Here is a 12,534-nt window from a genome sequence, read left to right on the forward strand (position 1 = left end):
GGAACTTCTAGCTCGATTTTATGTAAAACCTTTATGTACTCAATTTTGTTTTCCTGCTGGTTAAGCACAACAAATATGCGTGCCATTATCTCTACTTTATTATTGATTTGCTGTATTAACTGTCTCATTAATTTCTATGCCGTCATAATCATAGGCAATAAGATTGTTTATTCTGCTTTCAATTTCTGAGAATTACAGCATTAAATGATAACATAAAGTATTCACTCATATTTAGCCCTTTTTTATGGTTTAGATCATAATTTCCCTGTACGTCCTCTTCTCAGTTGATTTCTTTTGAAGACCTTCACCATTGAGCAAGCAAGGGCATTTGTTTTACTTTATAAAAGTAGTTTTTATTGGAAAGACAACCTGCTGCCTTATTACTCAGATCAATAGTTAAATAAAATATGATACTGTTCCTTCCTTGCCCTTCTGTTTATATTTTTATCCTGTCTTCTCACTTTGCCCATGAGAGCTAAGCACTTTGTAGATGAGGCAGTGTATTGCCTTTTTCTTTCAGATGATGAAAATTGGGGGCTTAAGTATTGGTTTTATTAAGGCAAATGTCAAGAACCAGCAAAGAGAAAATGCTGGAATAGGAAGGTTGTCTCACAACAATCTAGAAGATGATGCTAGAAGTGAGATGAGACGGAGCAACTGTTCTCATTGATCTTCATTCTCAGAATACTGCATTGAATCTATTTTTGTTTTTATTCTCAGCATCTGAGTTCTGCTGCCTTTGCCTTCTTTTACTTAACTGACCTTTGTCATTTGGAGCCTCTTTGTCACTGCAGTGCTAACAGTATTGTTTTAGGTTGTGTGAAAGTAAATGACTTTTACCTTCCTTTTAAATTTGCCCATGTTTGAAGAAAATAAATCTTAACATTCACTTTTAAGTTTAGAGTACATGCTGCGCATTTTTAACAAGAGTCTGAGGTGAATGGAAAGTGTTTATGCATAGAAAGCTTTGAAAATATGTGGAATTTTGCTTAATTATGTAGAAAGGCAGCTTCCCACTATTGTTAAAATTAAGATAAATCTCTGCTAAATCAAAGTAATATGACTTTTCTCCATTAATTAAGTGATTTGAATTGGTGAAGGGATTTGGTTGCCGAATCAGGATAACATATACTAGAGAAATAAAGCTGTTTTAAACCAGTGTAGATAAGAAGGCATTTAAATATAATTATATAATTTTAAATAGTGAAATTAAAATATGTAGCCTCAGGCCTCCTTAGGTTTTGCAGCCTTTCCATCTCTTCTTTTCACAAAGCACTGGGCAATGGGAACAGCCTTGGAGTGGCCTCTGACCAGAGGAGAAACAGCCGTTGTGGTAATAGAGGTGTGTTATAAATGCTGACCAAGACTGTCTCTGTATCGGAGTGTCCTCCTCCTGACCTTCCCTTCTCTTCAGCCCTCAAAGCCTTTCTTGTCCATTTGTTAGATTCATTTAACATAACCCTGTGTTTAAATCCACTTTCAGTTTTTCAAGAGACAAAGTTTAAATATAAATTATTAACACCAAGAATCTACCTCCTAATTTGAATTGAATTTCTCGGGGCATTATATTGGCTGCTGTTAGTTTGCAAAAGAGCTTTGGCATCGTAACTCATGGAGACTAGATTCCTGGAAGACAGATACCATTATCTGTTAAGCTTGATTTGAAAACCGTCTTGCACTGTACTTTGCTTAGATAAGAAGATACTAATTCTTCTTGGTCCTGATTCTGAATTCACTAATTGTCCTTTTCATGAATATTTACCTTTTTGGAAATGATGCACAACTTTTTAGATTTAAAAGATAAACGTGCTAGTAGTGGTAGTTAATTTTGTGGAAAATATAAGCTACTGATGTTATATAATCTAATGAATAACCACTTTAGGAACATGCATTCTAAAATGATTTTTGCCCATACAGGTTTTCTTCCAAGCAGTTCTTTCGTATGGAATTATAGAGGAAATATATTTCCAAAGCTAAATTAAAACAAGAAAGCATTGATAAAAAGAATCTTTTGAAAAGAATGCCTTAATTTAGAGTTATTAGGGATTATTTTGGGCTATGTGCCATTCTTGGTTTTTATGCCAGGTACAGTTGTAGTATTAGTACTTATCTTAAGAGTAAACTTCCCATTCTTAATATTTTTCCTCTTTGGGAATTTAATTGCTGAAGATGGCTTTCTAAGATCTTTTATGTTACTGCTTATGCATTAGGCAAAATTGTGTACAGGTGTATGTGTATATTCCTTAAAGGAAATTAACAATGTGAATATCTCTTTATAGAATATTTAAAAATATGTAAATAATAATATCCTCATTTGCAGAAACAATGCATGGATTTTTATAAAGTCATATAAAACAACAGCATACCTTTAGAATAACTAATTGGAGAGACTCATCAAACTCCTATTGTGCTAAGTGAATGACATGCTAGAAGAAATCTTGAGGGTTTTTTGTTTGGTTTTGTGGGGGGAGGTTTGTTAGCCCCTCCTAAGTTCTGGGCAGTTAACCTAAGGTCTTGGAGGTGGTTGTTTGTTTGCTTTTATTTTTAGGGAATAAGCATATAAAAAGCCTAAAACAGACTATGCAAATTTTATTCCAGAGCAGTGTGGATGTGCCTTTACTTTGGCCTTTTATCCTCCCCTAGTTAAAAGAAATACATATGTTGTAGAAATTAAGGAACGTAGAAAAAGTACAAGAAAGGAAACAATTCATTCTTATTTCTACTACCTAGAGAGACCATTTTGTCTATTTTATTTATAACCATTTTTTTTTCTGAGCACACATATCCCGCACTCTTCTTTCTCTTTAATCAGGTCAGTCTTATACACTGCATGCTGCTTAATAATACTTTTTTAAAAAATTGAATTACATGGATACTCCCAGGATGCATTAAGTATTCTTCTGGAACATGAATTTATAATGACTTCATAATATCCTTTTATAGACATATTTTAGTTTTTGAGCTACTACTCTCGTGTTTGCCATTTAGGTGGGTTATTTTCACTCTCTATCCTTCTTGTAAATTTAGAGTCATTTTATCTGTTCTGTTGGAAATGTGCTTCTTTATCATAGTCGATCTTAGCATCCACAAACGTGTCATCTCTCCCCATTCCTGACTGAAGTATGTGAGGATTTGGAGAATGAGGAGCTTCCCTCTCAAGGGGCTGCATTGCATGTGGTATTATATGGGGAGAACCACATTTAAATTAAAGTTGGCTGAGACAAGAAATGTTCATTAGAGAGGGCAAGGCTATAGAGGTGTCTGTTAATCCCATAAAGGAGGTTCTGTGGGGCACCGTGGGAAGTTGAGTCAGGAGAAGCGGTAACAGCGCAGTGAAGCTGAGCGTTTGGGAAAGGATACCCGACCAAGGGAGTGTTTATCATTGGAAGAACCGAAGGTGACAGGGATGTAAAGTGGACGCGTTTAGATGGTCACAAGCATGCCCGGATAATTGGTCCCAGCGGTTTTCTAGCAGGGTAGGGAAGTCGGGAAGAAGGATGTGTTTGCACCAAGGTCTCAAGAATAAGCTTTCACTTGGATTCATTGCACTTCTGAGGAAATCCCAGTTGGTGATTGATGGGCTGGCTCCCAGTCTTTCCAGAAGGACTCAGCCGTGGCTCAGGCTAGAGGCAGCCTTGAAGGGTCTGGCATGTGCTTGCTGAGTGTGGCATGTTAAATCAACAAAATACATCTGGAATCCTGCTTTTTTTCTTACTCCACTGCTTTGTACTGCTTTTCAGAAGAAACCAAAATCTTTAGCATGATGAGTGAGGACTTCGGTGAACTGGACCCTACCCAGATAGGTTTGATCGCAAGGTTTTGCTCAGGCCAAAATTTAAGATTCCTCTCTTTTTCTCATACTTTGTTATCTGCACTGTCAGAACCTCAGGTCTACGGTACTTTGAGCTCCAACCCAGCGTCACTGCTTCGGCCTTAGTACGCACCTCCATCGTCTTTCTTTCCTGACAGCAGTAACCTTGCAGCGAGTCTCTGCCTCCACTTATTTTTCACTCAGTTTTCACTGTAGCTGGAGTGGTCTTTCTAAAGCATAGATCAGCCCTATGATTAGAAAGTCCCTTAATATATTCTCATTACCCTTCAATAAAGTCCAAACTCTCTGGCCACAGCATACCATGATGGGCCCCTGCCTCGCTTCTCCCTCATCTCCTCTTCCACTGTGTTCTCCCTTGATCTCTTTGCTTCGGCTACAGCTGGATGCTTGCCGGTCCGCCACCAGATGAAGGCCTTGTCTGTGTCTGGACTAGCACATGCTACTCACTGACCCTGGGGCACTGCCGCAGAACTGCACGTGGTTCAAGACACATCTTGGCTCAAATGTTTACTCCTCAGAGATGTCTTTTTGTCCTCAGTCCCATTAGGTTTCTTTCTTTTCTACAGGGATTTATTGGTATCTGAAATTGCATTATTTTTTTGTGCTTGTTTATTTGCCCCAATACAATGGAAGCTTTATAAGGATTTGGACCGTTGTGTGTCTTGCTCACTTTATTGTGCCCAGGACTTACATAAACACATGAAATCATTAAATACACAAATACTGATTACTGGTGACTGAGGGCTGCATATTTTCCAGGTCCTACAAATAAATACTCATTAACCATTAATTATTTGATGTCTCATGCCATAATAGAATAGTCTTCTTAAGTTTTGTACTTCCTAAAAATGGTTTTGGATTGCTTATAGTCATGGACATTTCTTAAATCAGTCCATTTAAAAGGATTTTTAAATTGGTGTAATGGGTGAGGTGTGTACGGACCCTTTCATCAATAGATTTCTTGGATAGCTCCTTTGATTGAGAACATTCCGGTTCTGGAAAGATCAAACTGCCTGCAGCTGTCACATCAGACTTCTAGATGTCAGACCAGGGCCTGATTTTTACTGGGGGTTTTTTGGCATTGCTCCGTTACTATGCTATTTTGCACAGTAGCTAATACTACTACATTGTGGCAGATTGCATTATCAGATGTAATACATTTTTACTGTCAACCTACATGATTGATGCTGATTTCTTAGACCCTTAATTTGAACTTTAGGAATTATTTTTATCAGTTAATAGGAAGTCTAATAGTATAGTATGCACCCCCCCCGCCCCCCCGCCAAGAGTAAACCATAAGAGGAAATAGCTTACTTTTAAAAAAGAGCTGTATGTTTATCCACCTCATTTTTTAAAAATGTTTATTTATTTTTGAGAGACAGAGAGACAGAGTGTAAGCAGGGGAAGGTCAGAAAGAGAAAGAGACACAGAATCTGAAGCAGGCTCCAGGCTCTGAGCTGTCAGCGCAGAGCCCGATGCGGGGCTCAAACTCACGAACTGCGAGATCATGACCTGAGCTGAAGTTGGCTGCTTAACTGACTGAGCCACCCAGGTGCCCCTATATACCTTAATTTTATTAGGGAAAATTATTGTTATGTTAAGATAAATTCCTGGTCTTTAAAATAAATTCCCTTTAGTGTAAGAGTAAGAAAGTTAAAACGTGTTATTGCTGAAATAAATCAGTGTGAACACTCCTTTTAAAGGTATGTTGAAAATGTTAATCCCTAAACCACATAATTCGTAAGAAAATTTTATTAATGCTTTGATCTGTCTATAATTTTGGGCATGAGTAGGAAAGTATAAGATTTTATTACTAAAAGTGATTGAAACATTTTTTATTTGAAACTTTAAATGTATGAAAATAATTTAGGATAGGAATATAAAGCTAGTACCTTTTTTTTTTTTTTTTAATATTTTTATTTTATTTCTAGGAGAGAGAGAGAGAGACAGCGTGAGCAGGGGAGGGTCAGAGAGAGAGGGAGACACAGACTCCGAAATATGCTCCAGGCTCTGAGCTGGCAGTCAGCACAGAGCCCGACGCGGGGCTCGAACCCACGAACCGCGAGATCATGACCCAAGCGAAAGTCAGACGCCCAACCGACTAAGCCACCCAGGCACCCCAGCTAGTACCTTTTTTAAAAGACCTTAGCTGACATAGGTCATATTCATTTAAATTTTAAAATATTACATCTTAAATAAACAAGTCAAAACCTTACTGAATCTAGTTATAATAATAATAATAGTAGTAGTAATAATAATTGACAACTCCCGAGTGCTTCTGTGAGCCAAGCACTGTTCTAAGGGCATTGATCCTCACAGCACTGGGAAATAGACATGATTGTACCCATTTTTACAGATATCAGGTTACTTTTATGAATTCACACAAACATTAAGGGAAATCACTGGGATTTGAACTCAAAACAGTTTGGCTCCTGAAGAATCAGTGCTCTGATGCAGAGTCAGATTTTTTACCTACTCATTCATTTAGAAGGATGTGGTATAAACATATTTGGAAAATTGGACAAACTCATAAATTCAGAGCTTAAATCCAACCTGTTAACAGGTTTCTCTACTTTCTTAAAGATTATTCCTTTCAAAAAAGAAAATTTACCTGATTAATATTATCTGCAAGATTCATCATCGTATTATTATAAGCTGAGTTAATTGGATAATAAGAACTACTTATCTAACTTTATAAATGCGATTTTTAAGTCTTTGCTATCTAGTCAGTAGGTTTGAATAACATTTATTTGACACATTAAAAAAACAATATTTTGAACCTATAAGGAAAGATGTAATTTCAAAATGTTTGAGCTATTCATAGATAAGAAGCATCTCAAATAATGTACATAAGCCATTCACGAGTTATAAGCAGTTACGTATGTATAAGGAGTAAGAGGGAATAGAAGCTATGTTTCTGTTTTGATAACCTAGCATTCCAGTATTTCAAATTCTTCCCATCTACCTTTTGATGTAACTAAAGCTAGCAAGCCTGCATCATTAAAACCAGCATGATCTTTCAAGTCATCGAAAATGACATCTTTGTGAAGCATAATAACTTGTGAGTGTACACCCTGAGAGCAGCTGTCATTTTCCCTGTTGAACTGTAGCAGTCATATAGCATCTTCATTGCATTTTGGATTACAGCCTCAAGTACAACCAAATTATGGCTATTTTTTTTTTTAATATTTTTATTTATTTCTAGGAGAGAGAGAGAGAGAGAGACAGCGTGAGCAGGGGAGGGTCAGAGAGAGAGGGAGACACAGACTCTGAAACAGGCTCCAGGCTCTGAGCTGGCAGTCAGCACAGAGCCCGACGTGGGGCCCGAACCCACGAACCGTGAGATCATGACCTAAGCGAAAGTCGGACGCTTAACCGACTAAGCCACCCAGGCGCCCCTATTTTATTTTATTTTTTAAAGTCTATTTATTCTTTTTGAGAGAGACAGCAAGAAAGGGACGGGGTGGGTGTGGGTGTGGGTGTGGGGGAGAGAATCGCAAGCAGGCTCCACACCAGCAGCACTGAGCATGATGTGGAGCTTGAACTCGAGCTCACCAAACGCGAGATCATGACCTGAGCCAAAACCGAGAGTTGGACACTCAACCAACTGAGCCATCCAGGTGCCCCAGATTATGGCTATTTTAAGTGTTCTTTTAAAATTTCTTATAATAAAGTAATTGCTGTTAACATTTACTTTCTTAAAGTAGCACATGACATTAGAAGTCATTAATGCTTTGGTATTGTAAGGGTTAATGGCTCTATTATTTGAAATTTTTACTAAATTTTTATTTTGACCTAATTGTAGATTTCCATGCAGTTGGTAAGAAGTAATAGAGAGGCCCCCTGTACCTAGTGTGTTATTTTCCCCAGTGGTAACATCTTACAAAACCTGTGGTATGGTATCATAATCGGGATATTGACATTGATATAGTCAAGATGCAGAACATTTCCATCTTGGGAGATGTTGTTCTGCAGTTTCTCTGTTTATAATGTGTTTATCTCTTTTGGTATTGGGGTGATGCTGGCTTCATAGGATGAGTTAGGAAGTATTCTTTAGGAAACGTTGAGTTCTTTTATTTTCTGGAAGAGATTATTTCTTTTAGTCAAATTCATCAGTGAAACCATTTGGGCCTAGTGCTTTGTTTTTTGGAAGATTATTATTGACTCAGTTTCTTTAATAGACACAGAGCTAACAAGGTTATATATTATTCCTTGTGTGAATTTTGGGCTTATGTCTTTCAAGGAATGTCTCAGTTTCACCTAAGTTGTCAAATTTCTTTGTGTAAAGTTTTTTATAGTCTTCTCTTCTTGGGTTTTTGGTGTTTGAAGGATCTATAACGATATTTCCTATTTCATTTTTGATAATTGGTAACCCACTGATTATTTAGAAGTATGTTGTTTAAACACTAAATATTTGGAGATTTTTCTGTCACCTTGCTGATACTACTTTAGAAACTAGAGCTTGATTCCATTGTGGAATGCATTCCAATGCATTCTTCCTTTTTTTCTTTTTAAAGTTTTTGTTTTTATCCCAGGATGTGGTCTATTTTGGTATGTTCCATGGGCACATGATAAGAATGTGTTTTCAGCTTTTATTGGTTGGATATTCTGTAAATGTCTGTTAGATCCCATTAGTTGATGATGTTGAGTTTTTCTGTATCATTGCTGATTTTCTTCAAATAACCTCCATTGATACCACAGGGCAGGAGGTGAGAGAGGGGAGCCTCATTACCACTGGATCGTAGTGAAAGTCTGTGGCAATCTGTGGTCTCCACTAACACTCTGGTGAGGAGAGGCTAATTATAACCAGCAGATATGAAAGTCCTGGCTCCCAGTGAGGTTGTGAATCTAGGCTCATCGCTAGGCCTTTCCTTCATGAGTGTGGGTGGAACCACAATGCTTTTCTTTCCTTTTTTTGTTTGTGTTTTTTTTGTTTGTTTGTTTTGAACTTTGTTTTTGTTTCTGTTTTTTTTGTAGTGTTTGGCTGGAATAGGCTGGTAATTGTCTAAAGGTTTTTGTCTTGCTAGGCTGTTCCTTTACTGCTCTTTGTCTAGAGGGAGTGGTCTTTATTTTGCCTGCACCCATTAGCATTTCTAGATTGCCAGCTTCTTCAGCTCTTAAGTTTGTGTGTAGGGAGCAAAAAGAACTTGCAAACCCACCACCCTGTCGGTCCTTGGGTATTGAGATCCCTAACCAGTCTGTTTTATTCTGTCCATGTTTGGGAGTCTTCATATGTTTATTTTACATATAAGGTCTAGGTTTTTTAGGTTTACTTAGCAAGAGCAGGGAAAAGTACATCTCCATTCCCCTAGAAGTAGAAGTGTTGAAATTCTTTTTAATTAGTCATTGCTATATGGAATGAGTCATTACTCAGAGTCCTTTCTCTGAGGGTTTATTCAGACAGTGAAGCTGGATAAACAGTAGGGATTTTTGTTGGATATCTATTTTTCTAAATCTACCAGCTAATCAAAAACCTGGATTTAAATAGCTTTCAGTTATGGGGGGGTAGTAGGGGACTCGCAGTACTGCTCACCTAGTATTGCAAAGAATGCCACTGCTTCATGAATGCTTTTGCTTTTTTTACTGAATAAAAAGCACAATTATGATTTTAGTTTTATAATTGAAATAATTGTGACTAAAAGAAATAGTTACCAATAGCCTGCTACTTTTTCAATTGGTAACTGGTAGAAAAGCTTATAGTCTCCTCTTGTAGGATCTTCTTTCTGTGCTGCTCACTAATTTCATTTACTCTTTGGCTCAGCCCTAAGGGGGGAGGAGGCCACCAGCCAGTATTTTCCTAGTTTGTCTCATCCAGAGGAATTACTAAACCTGTGGCATGAAGTTTTTATTATTAAAAAAAACGAGGTGTCATGGAGTGGTGGAATAAAGGGAATAATCGGTAATTATTTAGGATCAACAGGACTCCATAATTAGAGTAACCAGCTTAGTGTTTGAGTACTTAGTAGTGGAATTTCTACAGAATACCGTCTTTTCCTGATGTACCCCAGCTTTGCTATACACGGTGTCCGTGTCCCTCTCTTCTATTACTCATTCATAAGCCTGGGGAAACCGGAGCAGGGTATGATACAAAAGATATAAGTTGACCTAGAACAAAAACCTTCTTTGAACAGATACCTGCTATTATGCCTGGTATTTTCCAAGTTAAACTGCCCTTCCACCTACCTGCGTTCAATATCTTCCAACATGCTATTTAAGCAGATGTCAGTGAGGAACTTGTGCTGGCTGCTAGGCAGAGCAGCATTTGCTTAGAGAGCAGTTTAGGGAAGCCTTGGGGCAGGAGGCTTACTGATGGCCCTATAGAAGGCACCGTGCTCTTCTCAAGCCTTTTTAGGCCAGACAGAAGAAAAGACCTCCCTAGCAGCAGGTTTGTGGCTATTGTGTAAGACTGCAGCAGCGGCTATACAGCACAGTTACAGGAGTTTTGAAATCAAGAATATCTGCATTAGAATCCAGTTCTGCTACTTACTAGTTGTAAACCTGGGGAAGTTACTTTGCCTTTCTAAGCTTCGGTTTCCTACATTTTCTCATTGAGATAGTGGAGGTGATGATACCTACTTCTGGGGTTGTATATAGAATAAATTTATTTGAAAACACTTGATACATAGAAAAAAATCACTACATTGTATTTTGTGAATAATGAGCGTGTTTATTGCTTTGGCTTTAAATATTATCAACTTAGCTCTTCTAGGGCTTGTAGAATCATTTGCGTTGTTCTTTATTTTATTCTTTAGGTTAGGTTAGTCCATTATCCTCGGCTCAACTACACTGACATCATTTGGAACTTGTTAGAAATGCAGATCTTCAGGCTTCATCCCAGAATTACTGAATGAGAAATTTGGGGCCTGGGACCCTGCACTCTGTTTGACCATAAGCCCTTCAGGTGATTTTGGTACAAGCTCCAGTTTGAGAACTTTATGTACTGTTTCTTCAGTAAAGGAGGGCAAAGGAAGTCTCATTAACCAAGTCTGTTCTTTGCTAATACCTTTGATGAAAGTCATAAAAATGTGTTGACTCTGAGATGTTTAGAAATTATCTGTGATTTTAACTGATCCATTATACCTGGGAAAAAAAATTTTTTTTTTTACAAATAGTTTGTTGTCAAATTAGTTTCCACATAACACCCAGTGCTCGTCCCCACGAGTGCCCTCCTCCATGCCCATCCCCCCTCCCCCCTCCATCCATCAGTCCTCAGTTTTTGTCAACATTCAAGAGTCTCTCATAGTTTGCCTCTCTCCCTTTCCCCCACCATTTCCTCCCTTCTTCTTCCCCTTGTTCCTCTATACCTGGGAAAATTGGAGGTCAGTATTCTTGAATATAAAATAGTAAATTTATAGTTAAAAAAATGCATCTTGGATATCAACAAGGAGACTTTGGAAACATAACAAAACAGTATTTTCCTCGCAGACAACAATGACTCCTTAGTGGTGGTCGTTGTACCTCTGAAAGTATAAAATTTCCAAGACTGAACAACCACAGTAATAGAACAAACAGGATAGGAAGCAGAGGGGATTTGTCATTCTGGATGATGGGAATAAGCAATGAACAAAATCATCAAAGTTTTGCCCTTATGAAGCTTATATTCTTATGAGGGATAAGAGGGATAATGTTGGGATGAGTCATTAGGAATATGTACTGAGTCTTTTGAGTTTCCAAAGATGTAGATGGAAGAGAGATTGATCAAAACATAAATTCATAAATGATGTTCCTATTCTTATATATGTATTCATATATTAAAATGTAAGAACTTTAATACAAATAAAAACTTCACTCTTCCTACCAGAAAATAAACTTGTAGGTTTATATAGAGTGTACTAGAAAGAAGTAGAAATTGATTCATGAAGCATTTGAGCAAATACAGGAGAAAGCCATAAATAACAGTATCCAGTTAAAGTCAGGAACACATTGAAGCCTTTTCACAGCTTAAGAATTTGCTTTAGCAATATGTTATTAATATCAGATGAGCTATAGCTCTGCATCAGTATGATTAGAATGGTGGGTAGACCGGGGCGCCTGGGTGGCTTAGTCGGTTGAGCGTCCGACTTTCGCTTAGGTCATGATCTCGCGGTTTGTGGGTTCGAGCCCCGCGTCGGGCTCTGTGCTGACTGCCAGCTCAGAACCTGGAGCCTGTTTCAGTCTGTGACACCCTCTCTCTCTGACCCTCCCCTGCTCACGCTGTCTCTCTCTCTCTCTCTCCTAGAAATAAATAAAAATATTTAAAAAAAAAAAAAAAAAAAAAAAAGAATGGTGGGTAGACCGTTTTCCTCTAAAGTTTGTTGACACCACCCTGCCTCATCCCCAGGTCTCCACATGTCTAATTTGCATGGATGAAGAAAAGGGGGAAGAGTATATTCTATTTGGTAGAACAGAAAATGTTTAATATCAGGAGACATCAACTCTAAGTTTGGAGGAAAGGTGAGACCCAGTGAAAGTCTTAGATTTGTTCCCCATGGAGCCCTTTTTAGTTTCTAAGTGGGGATTTGTTTGGAGAGTGTTCTGTGTCAAGAATATGAATTAGACATACGTGCATTAAGTTTGTTCATAGAAGGAAAGATAGGAAGTAAGGAAACTGCTTTGGAGAAAAGTATAATTGAGGCTTGAGGTGATGATGGTGAGGGAATGGATTACTAGACTGTAAAATGAAAAGAAAGGGATGAGTTCAAGATATGTTGAAAGAATGGATT

General features: G+C 37.9%; 1 protein-coding gene across 1 annotated transcript in view; it reads left to right on the forward strand.

The window, feature by feature from the left end:
• The window catches only part of TNKS (tankyrase), a 211,365-nt gene that overhangs the window by 61,991 nt on the left and 136,840 nt on the right, over positions 1-12,534 (forward strand). The gene's annotated exons all lie outside the window — the stretch shown is intronic.

The sequence above is a fragment of the Hyaena hyaena genome, unplaced genomic scaffold (assembly GCF_003009895.1).
Source record: "Hyaena hyaena isolate Hyena2069 unplaced genomic scaffold, ASM300989v1 scaffold_17, whole genome shotgun sequence".
In the NCBI taxonomy this organism is placed as follows: Eukaryota; Metazoa; Chordata; class Mammalia; order Carnivora; family Hyaenidae; genus Hyaena; species Hyaena hyaena.